This window comes from Sarcophilus harrisii, chromosome 3 (genome assembly GCF_902635505.1).
Source record: "Sarcophilus harrisii chromosome 3, mSarHar1.11, whole genome shotgun sequence".
NCBI lineage: Eukaryota > Metazoa > Chordata > Mammalia > Dasyuromorphia > Dasyuridae > Sarcophilus > Sarcophilus harrisii.
This window is the reverse complement of record NC_045428.1, coordinates 502398977-502418961: the sequence shown is the minus strand read 5'-3', so window position 1 is coordinate 502418961 and position 19985 is coordinate 502398977. Positions and strand designations below refer to the sequence as shown.

At 34.2% G+C, this 19985-nt stretch overlaps 1 protein-coding gene across 2 annotated transcripts in view; it reads right to left on the bottom strand.

Moving 5' to 3' along the window:
* Positions 1 to 19985, bottom strand: part of FCHSD2 (FCH and double SH3 domains 2) — a 354207-nt gene that overhangs the window by 213312 nt on the left and 120910 nt on the right. The gene's annotated exons all lie outside the window — the stretch shown is intronic.

Sequence of the window (19985 nt, the reverse complement as noted above, 5' to 3'; positions counted from 1 at the left end):
GCTTACATTCTAATGAGAGCAAGGCAACTTATAAAAAGAAGCTGAAAAGGGAAGGATGATGAAGGGGAGATGAAGGTGCCAGTGCAAGGTAATGGTAGAGAAAGTCTGATAGAGTCCTGAATGCAGCCTAGAGAGTAATGAAGACATAGATGGTATGGAGCAAACAATCAACATCATAGGAAGAAGCCTTAAAGGAGGAGTCTTCTTTTAATGTATGATTTGCATAGCTGGAGAGAGCAACTTAAGGAACACTTCAGAAACTAAATGTGCTTGAAAATGCTCTTCTTTTAGTGATTGGAACTCTATGTTCAATTGATGGTAGGTAATTCCTCTCTATAAGATAAGCTTTTAGTGATAAAGTCTATGGTTTAGTTATATTTTTGGACTGGTTTTTATAAAATATCATTTATATTGTTCTTTCCGCCTAAATTTTTTGACCTTCCTGGATCCCATAGTTACTAGTGGATTCCTATTCAAGATACTCACTATGTCTTCAAAGACACTCTTTGTATGTGTCTTTTTTATACTTACATATGTATAGATTATTTCTTAGAATATAAGCCTCTTGAGGGCAAGAACTGTTTCATTTTATCTTTTTATCCCCAAAACTTAGCAAAGTACCTAATACATATTAAGTGATTAATACATATTTATGGATACACTGCTTCAACCTTTTCACTTACTATATAGTATTTTATACTCAATTAAAGTAGCATTATATAGTGAGAAGGTATGTTCATGAGAGGTAACTCAAAAACCAGATTAAGAAAACATAAAAATGTTTTGGATGAAGATTGATGGGAAAAACAGAAGTGATGTTCTCAATAACTCTTAATGACTAAAGAGATATGATTTACTTTCAACCTAACCTCCCCAGTTAATAGCAAATTAACAAAGTCTAAGGTTTTATATGTGGCTTTTCAAGTTAGCTTACTCATTACATGATTTTTGGAGGGTCACAAACAAAGATTAATCCCTCACTTAATGACTTAAATTAGTCTTTGCATATTACCACAAATTTAAATTTAAATTATTCTTTTATTTCAAATTTCCGGATTAAGGCTAAAGGGCTTTAAAAAAGATTCAAAGCTGAAAATACAGATTGGAAAAGAACAAACTTCCTATTTACAAATGAATGGCTTGAACAACTGAGAACCAAAACATAGCAAAAGTTAGCTATTTTTGTTCTTTAGGTTCCCAAGTCAAAGATTAGAATCTCTCCTTCATGTTGGAACACATATTTTGCCAAAACCTAAGTAAACCTTATCTACAGTATTCTCCCAATCTACTAATCTACAGCAGAAAGAGAAAGTTTATTTGATATAATCCTTTTTTGCTAATGTAACATTGATTTTCATTGTGTCCAAGACTTTCTTTTGTACTTTTTAAATTAATTTTTTAATTAATTTAATTTTAAATTAATTGAGGCAAAGATCTGCCTCAATTGAGAATGAGAAAAAAACAAAGCCCCCATTACAAACATTTATAGTCAAGCAAAATAAATTTGTACATTGGCTAAATCTGAACACACACACCCACATACCTTCATTTTGTACTTTCCCTTCCCTTTTCAGAATGTAAGTAGTATGTTGCATCATTTGTCTTCTAGAATCATGGTTAGTCATTATCCTTATCATAGTAACTAATTCTTTCTAAATTGTTTATCCTTACAATATTGTTGTCATTATATAAATTTTCTACTCTGTACATTTTACTCTGAATAAGTTCATACAAAATCTTCCCAGGTTTCTTTGAAACCATCTACTTCATTATTTCTTATAGCACAATATAATTGTCCATATACTATACATTCAATCATTCCTTAATTGATGAATACTTCTTAGATTTCCATTCTTTGGCATTTCAATAGGTACTAACAAATATTTTTGTACATTATTAGTTGAGTTTGTTTTGCTTAGTGCTAAATCATTTAATCTTTCTTCCCTCTAATCCCTTCTTCCTCTTCCTCCTTTCTTCTTTGTTGAGTAAAATGTATTTTTGTGTATTATATATTCTTCCCTATTTTGACCATTTTATCTGAGTGAGGTTCAAGTCTCAGCATTTTCCAGACTCCTAGTACAGACACATCTACTCCCATATCCTGTTTATGTAAGATAATTACTCCTAATCTTCCTTTCCCTTCCCCCACTAATGTGTTCCTCTTCCCTTCTCTTTCTTTGTCTTTTAAGGTTATCAACACATAACAGAACCATTCCCAGGCATTCTGTCTAATTAGACAAGCTCTATGACCCCTGATAATGAAAAAGTTCAGAAGAAACACAAGTATCACCTCTACTTTTTTAAGATTAGTAGTTTATATTTGTTTAGTCCCTTATAAATGTGCATTCATGCTTATTTTGTTATATTTCTCTTAATCCCTATGTTTGAACCTCAAAGTTTCTGCAGAGCTTTGGTCTTTTCACCAGGAATGTTTAGATGTAGATGGTAGAGAGAAGTGGAGAAGTTGCCTGAGATCTCTCTCTCCCCAACAATATTAAATCAAGCCTCTAAACAGATTCTGGAGTGACAGAACATACAAAAAACTGGAGTAAAACAATTTTCCAGCTTAAGATAACTTAGAAGGACTTCAGGAGTGGTCTATCTCACTTGGATAAAAAGAGAGCACAGCCCAGTGCTGACAGTGTCTGGGCAAGCCAACATGAGGCTCTTAGACAACCACACAGCTCAGTAATCATAGGCCTTTCATCCAAGATCAATAGGCCAGTAGCATAGCAGACCAGCAGTGGAGCCTTCAGGCAAATTGCTAGCCCTGGAAATAAGGCAACAACAGGTGTGACTAAGATGGACTACCCCAGAGCAGCCAGCAAACTGCCAGCATCTGAGGGGCCAGAACTCAAAAGCCAGAGTGACCCAGGCCCAGGTCTATAGCACAAGCAGTTTGGAACAGCACCCTTTGTATCCCAAAAGAAACACTCAACTTTAAAGCCAAGAAACAAACAAAAGGAAAAAAAAAACAAGAAATAGAAAAAGAAAAAGAACCTTGACCATAGAAAATTACTACGATGAGAGGGAAGATCAGAGTACCAACTCAAAAGAGGCAAACCTCGAAGGGTAATATGAATTGGGCTCAAGCCCAACAAATCTTCTTGGAAGAGCTCAAAATGGACTTTAAAAGTTAAATAAGAGCGTAAAAGAAAAATTGGAGAGGGAAGAGAGAATAAGAGGCATGCAAAAGTCAATAGTTTAGAAAAGGAAAGATAAGAATTGATTAAAAAAACAATTCCTTAAAAAATACAATTGGCCAAGTGGAAAAAAAATATCCACTGAAGAAACCAACTCCTCAAAATGTAGAATTGGCCAAATGGAAAAGGAGGTACAAAAGCTAACTTAAAAAAAATTATTCCTTAAAAACCAGAATTGGGTAATTAGAAGCTAATGACTCTATGACATATCAAGAATTAATCAAACAAAAGCAAAAAAATGAAAAAATAGAAGAAAATATAAAATACTTCACTGAAAAATAAAGGACTAGGAATACTTCTATGTCTTCTCTTTCATTAAATGTCCATTTTCCTCTCTGTAGAAATATACTTTGTTGTTTTATTAAAGTTATTCTTGGCTGTAAATCCCACATCCTGTGACTTCTGGAATATCATATTCCAAGCTCTCCACTTCTTTGGAGTAATAGCTGCTAAATTGTGTGTGACCTTAAACTATGACTCCTTGATGACCTGAATTCTTTCTGATTGCTTGTAATACTTTTTTCTTTGACCCAGAAACTTTGGATTTTAATTATAATGTTTCTGGGAATTGTACTTGAGAGTTTCTTTCAGGAGAGGACTAATGGATTCTTTCTTTTTCCACTTTTCTCTGTCGTTCTAAGAGATCTAGAAGTATGGTAAATAGGGTTCTTTGCAGGGAGGGAAAGGGAAGGTTGGTCACAATGTTCAGATAGTTCAATGATTTTTGCATGTTTTTCCTCCTCAATATATATTTTCCAATCCAACAGTTTTTGCTATGACATTTTGGCTTTTCAAGGTTCAAGGTTTTTTCAACCTTTTAATTTTGTTTTTAATCTTTCTTATTATCTCATGGAATCATCAGCTTCTATTTGCCCAATTTTAATTTTTAAGGAATGATTTTTAGAGAATTTGATGTTTGGGTAAGTCTTTATATCTCTTGTGCCAATCTGTTAATACTCTGTCCAATTTCCTTGTTCCACAGTTCTTTATTGCACACATCACATTATATATGTGTGGACTTTATTTGTGTCTTACCCTTTTATTATAATTTTAAAGTTTGTGACAAAAGCTGTCTTATCTATTCTGTACACAGCAAGTACTTAATAAGTGTTAAGTTGAAAAGAGGGCTCCAGGAAAAGTGCTATGATAAATTCAATAAATTAAAGAACACAGAATCACTGATCTAGAATTTAGGTCATCTGGTCCAACCCACATAGTTTTACAAATGAGAAAATTGTGGTACAAACAGGTTAAATTACTTGTCCAAAGTCATTCAGATAGTAAAAACCAAAATCATAATTTGAACTCAAGTTCCTTTGATTCTAAATCTAGTGCTCTTTCTATTTGGGAAGAACAAATTAGGGAAAGATTATGGAAAAGAAACTGCTCAATCTGGACCCTAAAAGAAAGGAAATGTTAGATCCAATGCATTTCTAAATGCATGTCATGATGCTTCATTCAGCACTGCCTTAATATCACTTTGGCCCCAAAGACAGAGAGAATTTATTCTTTTCAGCCTTCTTGAAAAAGGAATCAGGAAAGCCCAAACATTTGAAAAAGTGATCTAACATTTAGTTTTTTTTTACAAAAGTTGTATATCTTGCTACAATTTCTATGGCTAAGGGAACAAAGTATTGTTCTGTGTATGTTTATAAGGGTACTGGAAACTGGCAGACTGCTTTAGTTTGGCTATCCTGATATTAAGCTGCCAAACAAAATTTTAAAGAATCACAAGCATAAAGAACAATAGGGTAATTCGTTCAAAGTCGGTGTTCAATAAATACTGAATTGAGTTTATCAGATTAGGTTAAGGGAAAAAAGGGCCTCTCTCAATCCCTGAAGGTCTATAAACCAGCCTGATTGGACTTAGAAAAGCTAATGGTGATTATATTCAAAATCTTTTTTTTTTAATATCCCTCTGCAATTTAGTACCTCTCTGATATTTAGGGGCCTTATCTTTAGTTATTCATTATTTGTGTTCCCATAAGAAATGATAGAAACTGTCATTCATTTAGTAATTCTTCAAAAATTATTAAAGCCTACTAGAAAACTTGTCAGAAATAGCTGTGTTTACATAACAAAATTGAAATCTGAGTTAAGAAATTCAGGAAGTGAGAAACTGACACTTGTACTCAATTTTTCCTTCTAGAAATTATTGTTCTAGGACTATTTTTTTGGCATCTGAATACTTCGAAGTTCTATTTGATGTAGGCAATGACCAAACTCATCTAGAAGCCACAACCATACGACATTCCTCAAAATTTGTGTTCAAACTTTTATTTGACAAATTCTTATTCTAGGATCAAGAGATCCTTCTCTCAATGAGCATCTTCCACATATTGACTGAAGGTCCTTCAACTATATTTCTCTCTCTCTCTCTCTTTCTCTTTCTCTCTCTCTCTTTAAGATTTTTGCCATTCTACCTTCCATTTCTTTTCTTTTTTTCTTTATTAAAGCTTTTCATTTTTCAAAACATATGCATGAATAATTCTTTGACATTAACAGCAAAACGCTGAATTCCAATTTCTCCTCCTTCCCCCATTCCCTCCCCTAGATGGCATAATCCAATTTGTTAAACACGGTAGAAATAGATGTTAAATGCAATATATGCATACATATTTATACAATTATCTTGCTGTATAAGAAAAACCAAATCAAACTGGAAAAAATGAGAAAGAATATAAAATGTAAGCAAACAACAACAAAAAGAGTGAAAATGTTATGTTGTGAATTACACTCAGTGTTTCAAGTTCTGGGCACAGTCCTCTCTCTGGCTGTAGATGGCTCTCTTCATCACAAGACCATTGGAACTGATCTAAATCATGTCATTGTTGAAGAGAAACACGTCTATCAGAATTGATCATTGTATAATCTTGTTGCCATGTCCAATGATCTCTTGGTTCTGCTCATTTCATTTAGAATCATCAACAGGATTTCTTTAGAAAAACTTAGTAATGTAAGAGAAAAGATCACATTCAGAAGACCTGCCTACTAGTTCAAATAAGCAATACTAGCTAAGTGACTCTGGACAAGTTACAAGCTCTCTTGACCTCAGGTTCCTCACCAATCAAATAAAAGTCTTGGACTAGATCATCTCTTAGGTCCTTTAGCTCCAATTCTATGATCTCATTGTAATTTTTGTTTAACTAAAAATAGCATTTGAATGAGGACAATTACAAATCAGCTTAAAGATTCTCTTCCCAAAAAGTATTTCCCATATATATATCAAAAACCTCAGAAAATTCCTTTAAAGTATTAGATAATTTTGCTGTTTATTAATATTAATATTTTATTGAAAGATTTTATTTATTTATTAATTATTTTATTAATATCAGCAAGGGAGATAGAATCTATGACTTCTTTTCAGACTCAACTCAAGACTAGGAAAAATAGGTAGGAGGAAGCAGCATAACTCAGCTCTCTTATAACTACTCCAAAAAGAACTGAGAAAAAGCACCAGATTATGTAGTGACCAATGAATTATTTTTCCAGTTCAATTAGTATAAAGAGATAATCAGAAGCCTAAAGGGACTGGGAAGAAGGGTATGGAAAGTATGGTCAGGAAGGATCACACAGAGACTTCCATCTTGGGGACAGGATTGTAGATTATAGCTGTTACCAAATAAGGAACAGAATTACAGATCCAGCTTTGATGTATTCAGGGAACAGAAATGAGAGCTATCTGGCAGCTGTGTTGTCAGACCCTGGAGGATCAATTGAGCATATTCTGAGGGCTTGTACTGGACAGGGGATAGGAACAAAGACAAGAACCAGGAAAGAAAGCTCAGAAAAAAGTGGAGCCTGTAGTTTTGTCACTTTGAACCTACTAAATTTTCCACTTGATATAAGACTGGACCATGATCAGTCTACTAGAACTCCAACCAGAGACAACCCTGCAGTTATGTCAGCCAGATCCTGCAAAGCTCAGACTTGGACAGCAATCAGTCTTTTTTCTGATAAACATAGATCTCAGTCCTGAGATACCTCTGAGATCCCAGAAGAAAAAAAAAGTAATACCCAAAGAAAGTAACAAAAAGAATCCAGAGAACAAAGAAAAGGACCAAACAAGGCCTCAACATACTCTCTAGAAGTGCATAGAGCTTAATCATAACACAAAGTACCAATTTAGCCTTTTAGTAAGGCTAAAAAATGAGTTTTAAAAAAGACATCTAGGATAAATATTATGAAAGCAGGTACATCAAAGACATAAACCCAGAAGAAGAAAATAATGGCACAACATTTATAAGCAAAATATCAAAGAAAAGTATAGTTTAGTGACAAGTTATGTAGAATTCCTGAAAGAAATAAAACAAGAGTTTTAAAATTATAAATGAAATAAGATCTTTAGGAAAAAAAACCCTGGGAGGCAAATAAGAGCACTTTAGAAAAGACTGAGAAGGAGAATTAATAATTTAGTATATAAGATCTTACCCAAGTAAGAAACTGCCTGAAAATGAGAATGCATCAAACAGATTTGAACATTAAATGTTAAACAAGAAACATTAAAGCAAAACAAAAACACTAAAAGAAAAATAGGAGAAAACATATGGCTAACTGATAGCAAAAACAATCAACTTGGAAAACAGGTCAAATATGTTAAAATAACAACAGAAATAACAACTTAAGAATCACCAGATTAGGACTTCTCAGAGGAGGCTGAGAGATAGATAAATACAATGTATCCAAATATGAATCAACAGTATGGTAAATGAGATTTAGAGGGATCAATTTACTGTAGAAAGGGTCTCTTGCTGCAGATAAGAAAAGCAAGGCTCATTATCTAATATGACTTTTTCAAAGTCACAAATCTAGTATGTAGTAGACCTGGATCTAGACCAAGTTAGTCCAAGAGTCCAGCTTTAATCACTAATGGAGCATTGCCTCAGTCAAAGTGAGATTTGTTAAAGAACTTAGCTTAAAAAGACCAAGGTCCCCCACTGTATCCAGGACCATCTCCAGTAGTTCTGATTTATATCTTGCCACTGGACCCAAATGGCTTTGGAAAAGAAAGAGAGGCTGGTGACTTTGGATAGTCTTCACTCACTTAAATCCAATCCACTTGCATGCTATGGCATCATCTCCCTGATGTCATGGTCCCTTTTGAGAATGAAGGATAAACACCAATAAAAACCAAGATTCTTTATACATTCTTGATCACCAAAACACAAATTATAATGCAATTATGGAACAATTAATAAGCCTTCTGTTGTTTAAAGTAGGTCTCACACAAGTAAGTGCCACTATGCTCACCAAATAGGACCTCAACTTTGGATAATCTTCCACCACTGAACTCTAGCCTAGAGAAAGTTACAAAATGAGCTTGAAGATGGTTCACATGTTATGAACCTAAGATCTATATAACTAGAATTGTACTTAGTACAAATAATTCACCAGTTTAAAATACTGTAAAGTCTAGGCTCTTTATAGTAGGTAAAACTCATAAAGACATGCTAGGATAGCCACCTGAAATAACTTTTTTGTAACAGAACAAAATTTTTGGTTTACTCAGATGTTTAAGTAAATAGGTGAGATAAGAAATAATTCTTAAAGTTGACTTTATCAGCACACTTTCAAGATGCTTAAAGACATAGAGAGATTTGGCAATGACACATTGTTCTTAGCAGACAGAAAGTGAAAATCAAACCAATCTTTCACTAGTAGACAGGAAATTGTAAAAAGATGAAAAAAAACCCCCAAAATGAGAACTATTTCACATTAGCCTGCAGATCCTAAATATATAAATCCCAAACTTTTCTCTTTTTTCCTTTATTCTATGATTCTGCAGACAAAAGAATCTTATTCTGCTACTTTGGGTCACAGAAAGTAAAATATCAGAGCTAGAGGGCGAGTGGGATTAAATAGATAAAAACATAAGATTTGTAGGCAGATATCCCGAGATTAGATTCTAGTAATAGCCATGTAACCTTGGAGATGTAGGGTGGGAGATGGCATTACTTATCCTCTCTGGGACTTAGTTTCTTCACCGTAAAATGAGTAATTTCCATCTCTAAAAAGATATCTAAGGTCTCCTTCAGTTCTGAAAATCTATGATTCTAGAGATTCAAAGGATTTCAGGGGTCATCTTACCCATCTTTCATTGATGAATGACTGCTCTACAATGCACTAAAAATAGTAATTTGATTTGTGAAGATATTCAAAGACCAGGAATCTATTACTTTTTGAGGCAGCCAATATTATCAGTTTTCCCCTAAAAAATTCCTCCCTTACAAATTTCCTATTAGTGTAGAGGGCACCACCATCTTCCCAGTCTTCTAGACTTCCAAACTTAATATCCTCCACATTAATCTATTACCATGGTCTATTCACTTCATCTTTAAAACATCTCAGATGCTGCACATTCCCCCTTTTCTCTGCTGACATTGCAACCATCCTAGAGCAGATCCTTATATCACTGAACACTGGTATGGGGTCTGTCTGCCTTGTCTCTCCCCATCATTCAGCCACCAAAGTGATTTTCCCAAAGCTCAGGACCAACCATGTGACTTTCTTTAGTGGCTCCCTATTAATTTCAGGATTAACAAACAAATCCTCTATTTGGTGGGATTCAAAGCCTTTCATAGCATAACCTAAGGCATCATCTCTCCCAGCTTCCCATTTCATTTTCTTTTAACCTCTCATTCCCCATTATGTACTATGTGATCCAGTATTATTGGTCTCCTTGCAGTTCCTTGAATGAAGTGCTCCATTCTCTCAGCTTTGGGCATTTTCTCTGTCTCCCATACAGAAGGTACCTGCTTATTTCTACCTCTAGGTTTCTCTGGTTTCCTACAAGTCCTACTGGAAGCCTTTCCTAAGCCCTCTTAATTCTAGTGTCTTCCCTCTTTTATTTCCAAAATTTCCTATATATAGTTTATATATAGTTATTTGCATGTTGTTCTCTCCCACCCTATTGGATGGGTGAGTTTGAAGGAAGTGCTTATCTTTTACCTTTCTTTGTGTCCCCAGAACTGAGTAGTGTTCCGGGCACATAATAGGTGTTTAAAAATGGTTATGACTGACTGGTTCTCACTTCTGGAATCAAGCAAAGAAAATCTAATCTTTCTTCCATGTAACAATCTTTCAGATATCTTACCCAACTCATTTGCTTTTCCTGACCAGATTAAATGTCTTCTGTTTCTTTAACTGATCTTCATATGAAATCAATCCCAATTCCTTCCCTATTCATATCAACCTCCTCTCAATGCAACATCTTTCCTGAAGTCTACCAATAAATACATATAATATTCCAAATGTCACACAGAAATACTACAATGTTCTTCATTTTAGATATCCTTGAATATCAAGAATATGATAAAGCGTTTAAGATTCTCTAGATTTATTAACTAATTTTGTCTACCTGCATGTATAAAAATTAAAATGAATAGCAAGAAAAAATAGTGCTTCTCTAATTTAAAATTATTTCTTCAAAATTCATCAAACACTGTTATGTTCAATAAGACTTCTGGGAAGCATTGTATTTGGAGGAATCAGGCTTGCTTAGGATCTTCTTCCATAGAAATTCAGCAAATAGTGGCTATTATTTGCTCCATGACCTCTAAATCTCAGATTACACATAATATAAGTTAATGCAGTACAGATCCAGGGGACTTGGAGTCAAAAGACTCACTCCATCTGTGGGACTGTGGCAAAGTCATTTCTCTCTGAGGTTTAGTTGCCTTTGTTGTCAAATAACATGAATCCTCATTTCTATAGTCTTTTAAGTCTTGCAAAGAATTTTGTTGATAATATTGTAAGGAAGAGAGCACAAGAATTATCGTCCAAATTTTACAAATGAGGTAACTAAGATTAATGCAAACTGTCCAAAGTCACATAGTTTGCAAACCTCAGCATAAAAATTTGGACTTTGTTCTCTTAAATCTAGCTCTCTACTTCCACTTACACCAATCATAGTTCAATTTCTATAAGGACTTTAAGATTTGTAAAGTTTCATCAAAATGAGTTATCGTTACTTATTATTATATAAATTAAATATATTTAATTATAATTATTTATTTTCATATTACTTGTATTTGTTTCACATATTTTTTAAACCCACTCTTACTACTCCCATTTCCTCCCCTGAACTCCATCTCTTATAACACAGGACCAAGACAATAAGACAAAAAAAAGCTCAGCATGATTAATCAACATGTAGAAAATATCTAATGCTATAAAGTATTCTACAACTATGCCTCTTCCCTTAGAAAGAATTGGGGAGAAAGTTTTTACTGACTTTTCATACCTTTCTGAAGAAGTCAAATTTAGTTACTATAAACCATTTGGTGGTGATGTTGAAATATTCAGTTTCAAATGTTTGGTAGCAGTAGTGGTTATTTTTTTCCATTTATACTGTAGTAGTTAATCTGTACATTCGTTTCTTAATTTGTATAAATCTTTCCATGCTTCTCTGTATTCAGTATATTCACTACTTTTTAAAAGAGAGGAGTAAAAAATATACCATTAAATTTATGTACTGCAGTTTGTTTAACCATTATCTAATTGACAGATATCTATTTGTTTTCTTTTCTTTGCTACTACAGAAAGTGCTGCTACAAATACTTGGGTATATATGGGATCTTTCCTTTGTTATTGATCTAGCTGGAGCTTATACCAAACATTGGATTCAACTAAATAGTTCATTCTTTTTTTGATTGTTTTTGCAAAATCCCAAATTGTTTTTCAGAACTGGTAAGACTAGTTAACAACTGCATCAGCAATGCAGGAGGGTCTTTTCATAACTTGTTCAACACTGACTATTCTCAGCTTTTTTTTTTCTTGGCCAGCTTTTTGGGTTTAAGGTAAAAACTCAGGGTTATTTTTACATGTTTTAAAAATTTTTAATAATTTAGAGCAGTTTTTCACGTAGTTGTTAAAAGTTTGAAATTCTCCTAAGAAGTGTTTGCTCATATTCTTTGACCTCTTATTTCAATTAGTCAATAAGCATATATTAAACACTTAATAAACATATGTTAAACACCAAGCACTGGGATAAAAAGGAGCATACAATCTAATGAAAAAAATAGCAAGCAAACACATACAAATAAGCTACATAAGGAAAAATAAAAGATAATAAGAGGAAAGACACTAGAATTAAGCTTTGGGAAAGAGTTCCTATTAAAGGCAAAATTTTATCAGGAACTTGAAGGAAACTGAGAAGCACAGATAAAGACATAGAGCACTCCAGGTATGGAAACAGCCAGAGAAAATGCTAGGATGTAAAAAGATGGAGTTTGTTCTTAGAGGAATAACCAGGAGGTAAATGCCACTAGACTGAAAATTACATGTTGAGGAGTAAGATGTAGAGACTGGAAAAGGTAGAAGTGGATAGCCCCCCAGGTTATGAAGGGCTTTGAACAACAAATAGGAAATCTGCTATCTGATTGTGGAGACAATAGGGAGTCAATGGAGTTTACTGAATAGGGGGGTGATAGCGTCAGATCTGAGCTTAGAAAAATTATTTTGTTGGCTAAAGGGAAGGTAGATTGGAGTAGGGAGAGACTTGTGTCAGGCAGACGCACTCACATGCTATTGTAATAGTTATTTAATGGGAACTGGATTTTGGTCCTTGATTATTATCTATAAATCTTAGCTGCTTATCAAGGATATCTGATAGTTATTTCCATTTTTATTCTAGTTGTACTAATTTCATTCATACAAACAATCTTAGTGTACAGAATGACTAGTACAATGTAAATGGAAAAAATAATTACTGCTACTAAATATAAAATTATTTATTTTAACTTTTGCAATTTCCTCTAATCCTGGTATAAGAATTAGTTCCTTTTTCTACTTATTGAACTTTTTTTTATTAATTATGAAACCCTATAATCAGTATTAATGGGCTTGGAGTTAATATTTCTTATTTGCACAGCAATATATTGGCACTATTAATACATATAAAAACACACTCTGACAGAGGGTAGGGATAATAGGAATGATTTTCCAAGCAAATGAACGGAGTAAGGATACCTTTATGTTATTCCTTCCTTCTTCAGTGGAAAGACTGTCATTGCATAATTAATTGTTTCACATAGGTGAAATGGACCATTAGCAAACATTAGACAACATTTAATTTATAATTTATACAAGAGTGAATGCAAATCATTTTGTGGTTTGGAGTTTTTCTTCCCACACCCCTAATTAATATTCATGAGGATAATTTCACAAAGCAGTTATAAGGCTCTGAGGTGGGGGCCAGCAAATATAACTGTGTCTTTGGGAGAGGAAGGGCATTTTCCCCCTCCTGAAAGAAGGTTTTAAGCCAACACAAATACTTCCTGAATGCTGTAGTTTATAATATTTTAATCAAGTTCTTCATTACTTAGAAATCACACTGTGGCAAAACAGATAATGTTGCACAAAGGCTAAGTTCATTTGTTCTGGACAGGTGGCCAGTCTGCAGAGCTATGCTGACATCCCCAGCCCGCCCACAATAGCACTAAAGACGATTATGCAAATGAGCACCATTCCCCGCTATTTTCCCAGGAAGAGGAGAAGGGCTCTGGGTGGAAGCAGTGATTGTTTCCCAGTCATGTGGAAAAACAAACCCTGGAGAGGCTCTCCCCCTTCTCTCCCCAGAAGGAGACTGCATACAAGAAGAGCACTGTATCTAAATAGATACATAAAATACACTGGGCCAGGCTTTATTCTGCAGTTGGAGCACTTCACTAGCCTCTCACTACAGGATATAATATGTGAGCAGAACATTAGATTTCGTTAGACTCAAAGGCCCTTGGTTAAAATCCCGGCTTTGCTACTAACTGCCCAATCGCCATTCCCTCCTCTGTGGAATGAGGGAGCTGTACTAGATGATCTTAGAGGTTCCTTTCAATTCTGAAGCATATGTACAATACCTGTGAAACTTAACAGGAAGAAATGAAAGCACAAGAAGAGATACGTTCATGTGATATGAGGTGCAAGGCGCCCTACTACTGCCCACTACAAAAACATTCTGAACCTGACAGTGATAATGATGACAGTAATGATGCTAAAGTTGTTATTGCTCAGTAGTGAATGGCTAATATTTAAATAGAACTTACTATGCATGTGCCAGTTACTAGGCTAGGCCAGTTACACTTTGGGGTGCTGAAAGGCTTACACAAAGAGTGTAGAAGAAACAGTGTTTTGCGAGAAAGACCCTGTTTTGTGTAGCAAAAGTTATGGACTTGGGAGCAGAAGGTCTGGGTTCAAGTTCCCCTTCTACTGCTTTTTAACAGTGGGATTTCATATATGCCATTTCCATAAGTTTCAGAGCTGAAAAACGACCTTAGAAAGATGATCCAAGCCAGATTCTTTCTTTTACAGAGGAGAAAACTGAAATCACAGAAGAAGTAAGTATAGAAGAAAGAGTCCCAAACGAGGGCCTCTGACTGCAACAAGATCAGTGTTCTTTCCATCATTCTACCCTGATATATTCCGGTTTCCTGCTCTGCAAAATAAGATCTAGGCTAGATGCTCTCTGGAAGACCTATACAGATTTAAATCTTATAATTCTGTCATCATCTTGCCACTCAATCTTCCATAAATGCCCAGTGGAGCTTTAGAATAGGCACCAGACACACAAACACACATGACACCCACATGTTTTTATTCATTTCTTTCTGAAATTATTTTCAGTGACTGGAGCTCATCTGTGGAGGACTAATATTCTTCAGGCTTTCAGAAGTAAGAGGCAGCCAAGTGACAGACCCCAGGAAATGCAATTTTTTTATATAATGGCTAGGCTCTTGCCTTTGTAACCTAGGTGGGAGCAAAGGTACAGTTTACCGACAGTATGCCTTCTAGGAAAACCAATTCCAGAGCTGTACTAGCCCTGGAATTGGGGATTTTTTCAAATAAAGCTTAAAGATATTAAAATTGTGTTTGATTCTTTTCCCTGAAGAACATTAAAGTAAATAGGAAATTTATTTAAGGATCACAGATTTAGAATTGGGACTTTAAAAAATTAAGGGACTTTATTAAGAAACTGAAGTCCAGAAAAATTAAATGAATTCAAGTAGGAAGTAGCAAAACTTTTATTCTAATACAGATTCTTTGACTCTAAATCTAGCACCTTAGCTACCACATCATTATTTTATGTTTCAATTTTTAAAAGTTATCAGCAATATGAATGAATGTTATGATGGTCAAATAAGGAAATTTCAATAAATGGATTTAATCAGGTATTACTCTGTCCCTCATATATGTGTATATGTATTTATGCAACAAGTACATGTACCCATATATATACAGAGAATAAGTCATATAGCTAGAGCTCCAAAAGACCACAGAGAACAACAGCTACATGATGCAGTGACTAGAACACTGAACCTGAAGTCAGGAAGTCCTGAGTTCTAATCCAGCTTTAGATACTTAATAACTATGTGATCCTGGGCAGGTCACTTTCAAACTCTGCTTCAGTTGCCTCAGTTATAATATGGAGGGAATAATAGCATCTATCTTCCAAGGTTATTAGGAGGATATAATGAGATAATATTTTAATATCTGTAAAGTGCTTTGAAAATTTTAAAGTGCTAAAGGTTAACAATGATGATGATGATGTGCTCTGCGTCAGGAATCTGAGATCCTAATTTTGAGTTCTGCCTCTGACAGTATTTGTGTGAATTCAGACAGAGCATTATTCATGCTTTCTGGGGTTTAATGTCCTCATCTGGCCTAAATGATCTCTAATATTCATTCTAACTCTGTCTCTGCTCCTAATTCAATATGCTTATGAAACAAAAGAAGAAACTAAGAACCAAAGAAGTCACATAATTTGTCCAAGGTCACATACTTGGGCCAAAAGGTCTGACCTTGACTTGATCTAGAACCTGGATCTCTAGTTTTTTAGGCCTGGTTTTTTTTTTTTTTTAACTCCACTCTATTTCTACATAGCATCATTCGTTTCTTTATTAATCTACAATTTAAACACGAAATAAAATATAAATCAGAACACTTTAAACAAACAAATGTTTGATACTATAAATTATTTTAGAGAATCACTGAAAGTGAAGACTAAAAAAGGAATTCAGAAATCATTCAGCTTTACATATTACAAATGGAGATACTAAGGTCCAAAGAAGTGACAGCACACATACACAAACACACACACACACACACACTGTATAGTATACTAAAGGACCAATTCACTGATGATAAGAATCATTGGTAGATATATACATGCATATATATGTATAGATCAATCATACCTATATACATACACATATATGTAAACACACATGTGTATGTTTATGTGGTATTCCAGAAAATTCTCATCATCTGTGGATTGGTCCCTTATTAATATGATTTTTGACCATGTATACAATAAAAGAAACAAAATACAAAATGACCTTCAGTTCTGTACAGGTTCTTTCTAATTCTTTCAGAATCAAAGAAAAAGATCAAGAGAGTAATAAGAATCATCCATTTCAGACAATCGATAAATGTGAGATAGTTACTCTAAATATGAGATACTTTTCCAATGCTCAATTAGTGGACATCCAACTAAAGAAACTGAACTGTATCAATCTTGACATGCTCACCATAAATTTGCTGTCCAATCACTTCAATCATGTCCAACTCTTCATGACCACATTTGGGGTTTTCTTGGTATTCCTTTGTTTGTTTTCTTTATTTGGGGGGGGGGGGGGGCAAAGAAACTAGAGTAGCTTGCAATTTCCTTTTCCAGTTCATTTCATGGATGAGGAACTGAGGCAAATAGGGTTAAGGAACATGCCCATGTTCACAGAGCTAGTAAGTATTAAAAACTGGATTTGAACTCATGAAGATGAGTCTTCTGGATTCTAAGCTCAGTGTTCTATCCACTGTGCCACCTAGCTGCCCTCACTATAAATGAAATCAAAATAAATAAGTCATAATTAAATAAAAGGAGAGCTTAAGGACATTCCTTGGAAAATAAAAGAAAGGAACTAGTATGTGAAGACCGCGTATTTTAAAATCAGCCAGAATCAGGAATTCAGGTTAGGAGAAAATCGTCAGTCTTTATTCTCAGTGAAGAAAGATCGGAGGTGGAAGAAAATGGGCAATAGCAATGTGTGTAGCTGAGTCAAGAAGCTAGCTAGACCAGCACCCACACGACCAGCAGCTACCAGCATAGAACCCAGGCCCAATCCCCCCCAGCTTCTCTTCCTGTCTCCCTCTGCCTCCACCCATCAAAATCGTCATTTCCTATACAACACATCAGGACTTGCACAGAGAATGGGCGGGGGGCATTCTTTATCCAAGCATGTATATTAATAGAGTATAGTCCAATTACTATTTAGCCTCACGTGCTTGGGAACTCAGTGCATCAACTCAAGCCTCAGCCCATCACACTAGTAGAATTGATTTTATCATGCATTCAAAGAAAACAAAAAATATTTTGTGGAACATTTGGTCAGTTCATATTGTAGTACTCATGATAAGTAGTTGAAAAAGACTACCAATATCTGTTGAAGAAGAGAGAGATGATAGACATTCTTCCAAGAACTCAAATAGACCATTCAAAGAAAATTAACATATACTTTAATATTCTGTGACTTTGATGCAAAGGTAGGCACAGATTAGGAAGGTAAAAAAAATGTGGAAAAATAAGGTTTAGTAGTAAAGAATGTTAGAGGACAGACTACATACACATAAGTTTCACACCAATATATCACAAATATTTTGGAAACTAATTTGTGCTTTAACTATGATGACTACCAAATAATATCATCAAAAACATGGATTATGTTTTAACAGACAAGAAACAATTTAAAGCTGATGTGGGAGTCATTCCTGAAGCAAGTGTCTATAGAGAGTTAAGACTAATAATTTGTTAGAGCAAAAACCAATTAAAAACTAGAATAAATGAGAAAATAGAATTCAAAACTCCAATTTGAACTTTTTAAGGAGGCTATTAAAGATTTTTAGTGATTAGCATGATAAGAGAATGGTTTTTTTCCTGCAAAACACTATAACTCAAAAAAACCTCAGGAAAAGGAAATGTGCAATATTGAATAGCTAAATAGCTGAAGCTGAATCCACAAGAAAATAAACAAAAAAACAAATTAAGGATTCCACAGAGATCATGAAACAACAGCAACAAAGTTCATACTAGTTCAAAAAAGAAAAAAAAAGTTATTAGGAATGAAATTAGGTTAGCAATCAGAACTTTTAATACAGAAATTTTAAAAAATAGAATACTACATCAAGATTTTCTGCAAAGTTAAGGATCTAAAAGAAAAAAATGGAAGATGTAGAACACAAAAATACCTAAGTATATGAAAATTTGGCAGAAGAGAAGCAAAAGATAGTAATATTTTAAAAGCTCAGGAGATTCTCATACTATACTGAATATCACACTGAAAGAAATTATACAAGAAAACTGAAGAATTCTTGACCAATTGAATTCATGGATTTTCATCAGACCAAAAAATCCACATTTAAAAGTATATGGCATGTAGTGATTAAGTTTCCTAGTTTTATTAAGAAACAATACATTTTGTCAGTAGCTAGGAGAAGTACTGTCATCTGTGAAGGAATACTAATTCCAGTAAAAAAAGTATTATTCTATAGTCATGAGAAATAAGAGGAAATAATATAACAGGACATTTCAAAGATCAAAGAATCAAACTCCAATGAAAAATAACATCCTGCAAAGCTAAGCCTAATCATTAATTAATGACAGAAAGGTGAACCTTCAAAAAAACGGAGGCATGTGAGGAAATCCTGAAAAAATAAAACACATTTCCATATTCACCATATTGTACAGCAAAAATCAATCCAAAGGGGGAAAAGGTATGAAAGAAAAACAAACAAATAAAAATGAAAATACTATGATTCAATCCATATTCAGTCCCCAAGTCTAATGGAATTGCCTTGAATCATCACATTGTTGAGAAAAGTTCATCGTAATTGATCATCACATAATCTTGTTACTGTACCCATCAATTGGGGAATGGCTGAATAAGTTATGGTATATGAATGTAATGAAATATTACTGTTCTATAAGAAATGATGAGCAGACTGATTTCAGAAAAATTTTCCAAATATATATATATAGTTTTCAACATTTGTGTTCCAAATTTTCTCTTTCCCTCCCTTACCATCCCCCTCCCCAAGACAGCAAACAATCTGTAAACATGTGCAATCCTTTTAAATATATTTCCATATTTGTTATGTTGTAAAATAAAAACCAGACTGGGGGAGAGGGAACCACAAGAAAGGGAAAAAAACAAATACAAAAAAAGATGAAAATATTATGCTTCAATCCATATTCAATATCCATAGTTCTCTCTATGGATATGACTGGCATTTTCCATCCCAAATCTATTGGAACTGCCTTGAATCACCAGATTGTTGAGAAGAATCAAGGCTATCACAGTTGATCATCCCATAATCTTGTTGTTACTTGTACAATGTTCTGGTTCTACTCACTTCATTCAACATAGTCCAAATAAGTCTGACTTTTCTGAAATCAGCCTGCTCATCATTTCTTACAGAACAATTATATTCCATTACATTCATATATCATAATTTATTCAGTCATTCCCCCACTTGATAGGCATCCATTCAATTTTCAGCACTGAAAGATGAAATCAACAGGTTTTGGCAACAAATCAAATATTGGGAGGTGTGATGAGAAAGAGTGAGGAGTCCAGGATGGCACTTAAGTTGTGACCCTAGAGGTTTAATAAAATGGTATTAACTTTTCAGCAATAAGAACTTGGGAGGAGGAAAGAATTTGTGAGGAAAGATGAGTTCATTTTATCCATGCTGAATATGGGATATTCAGTTTAAGACATCTAACTGGCAGTTGGAGAT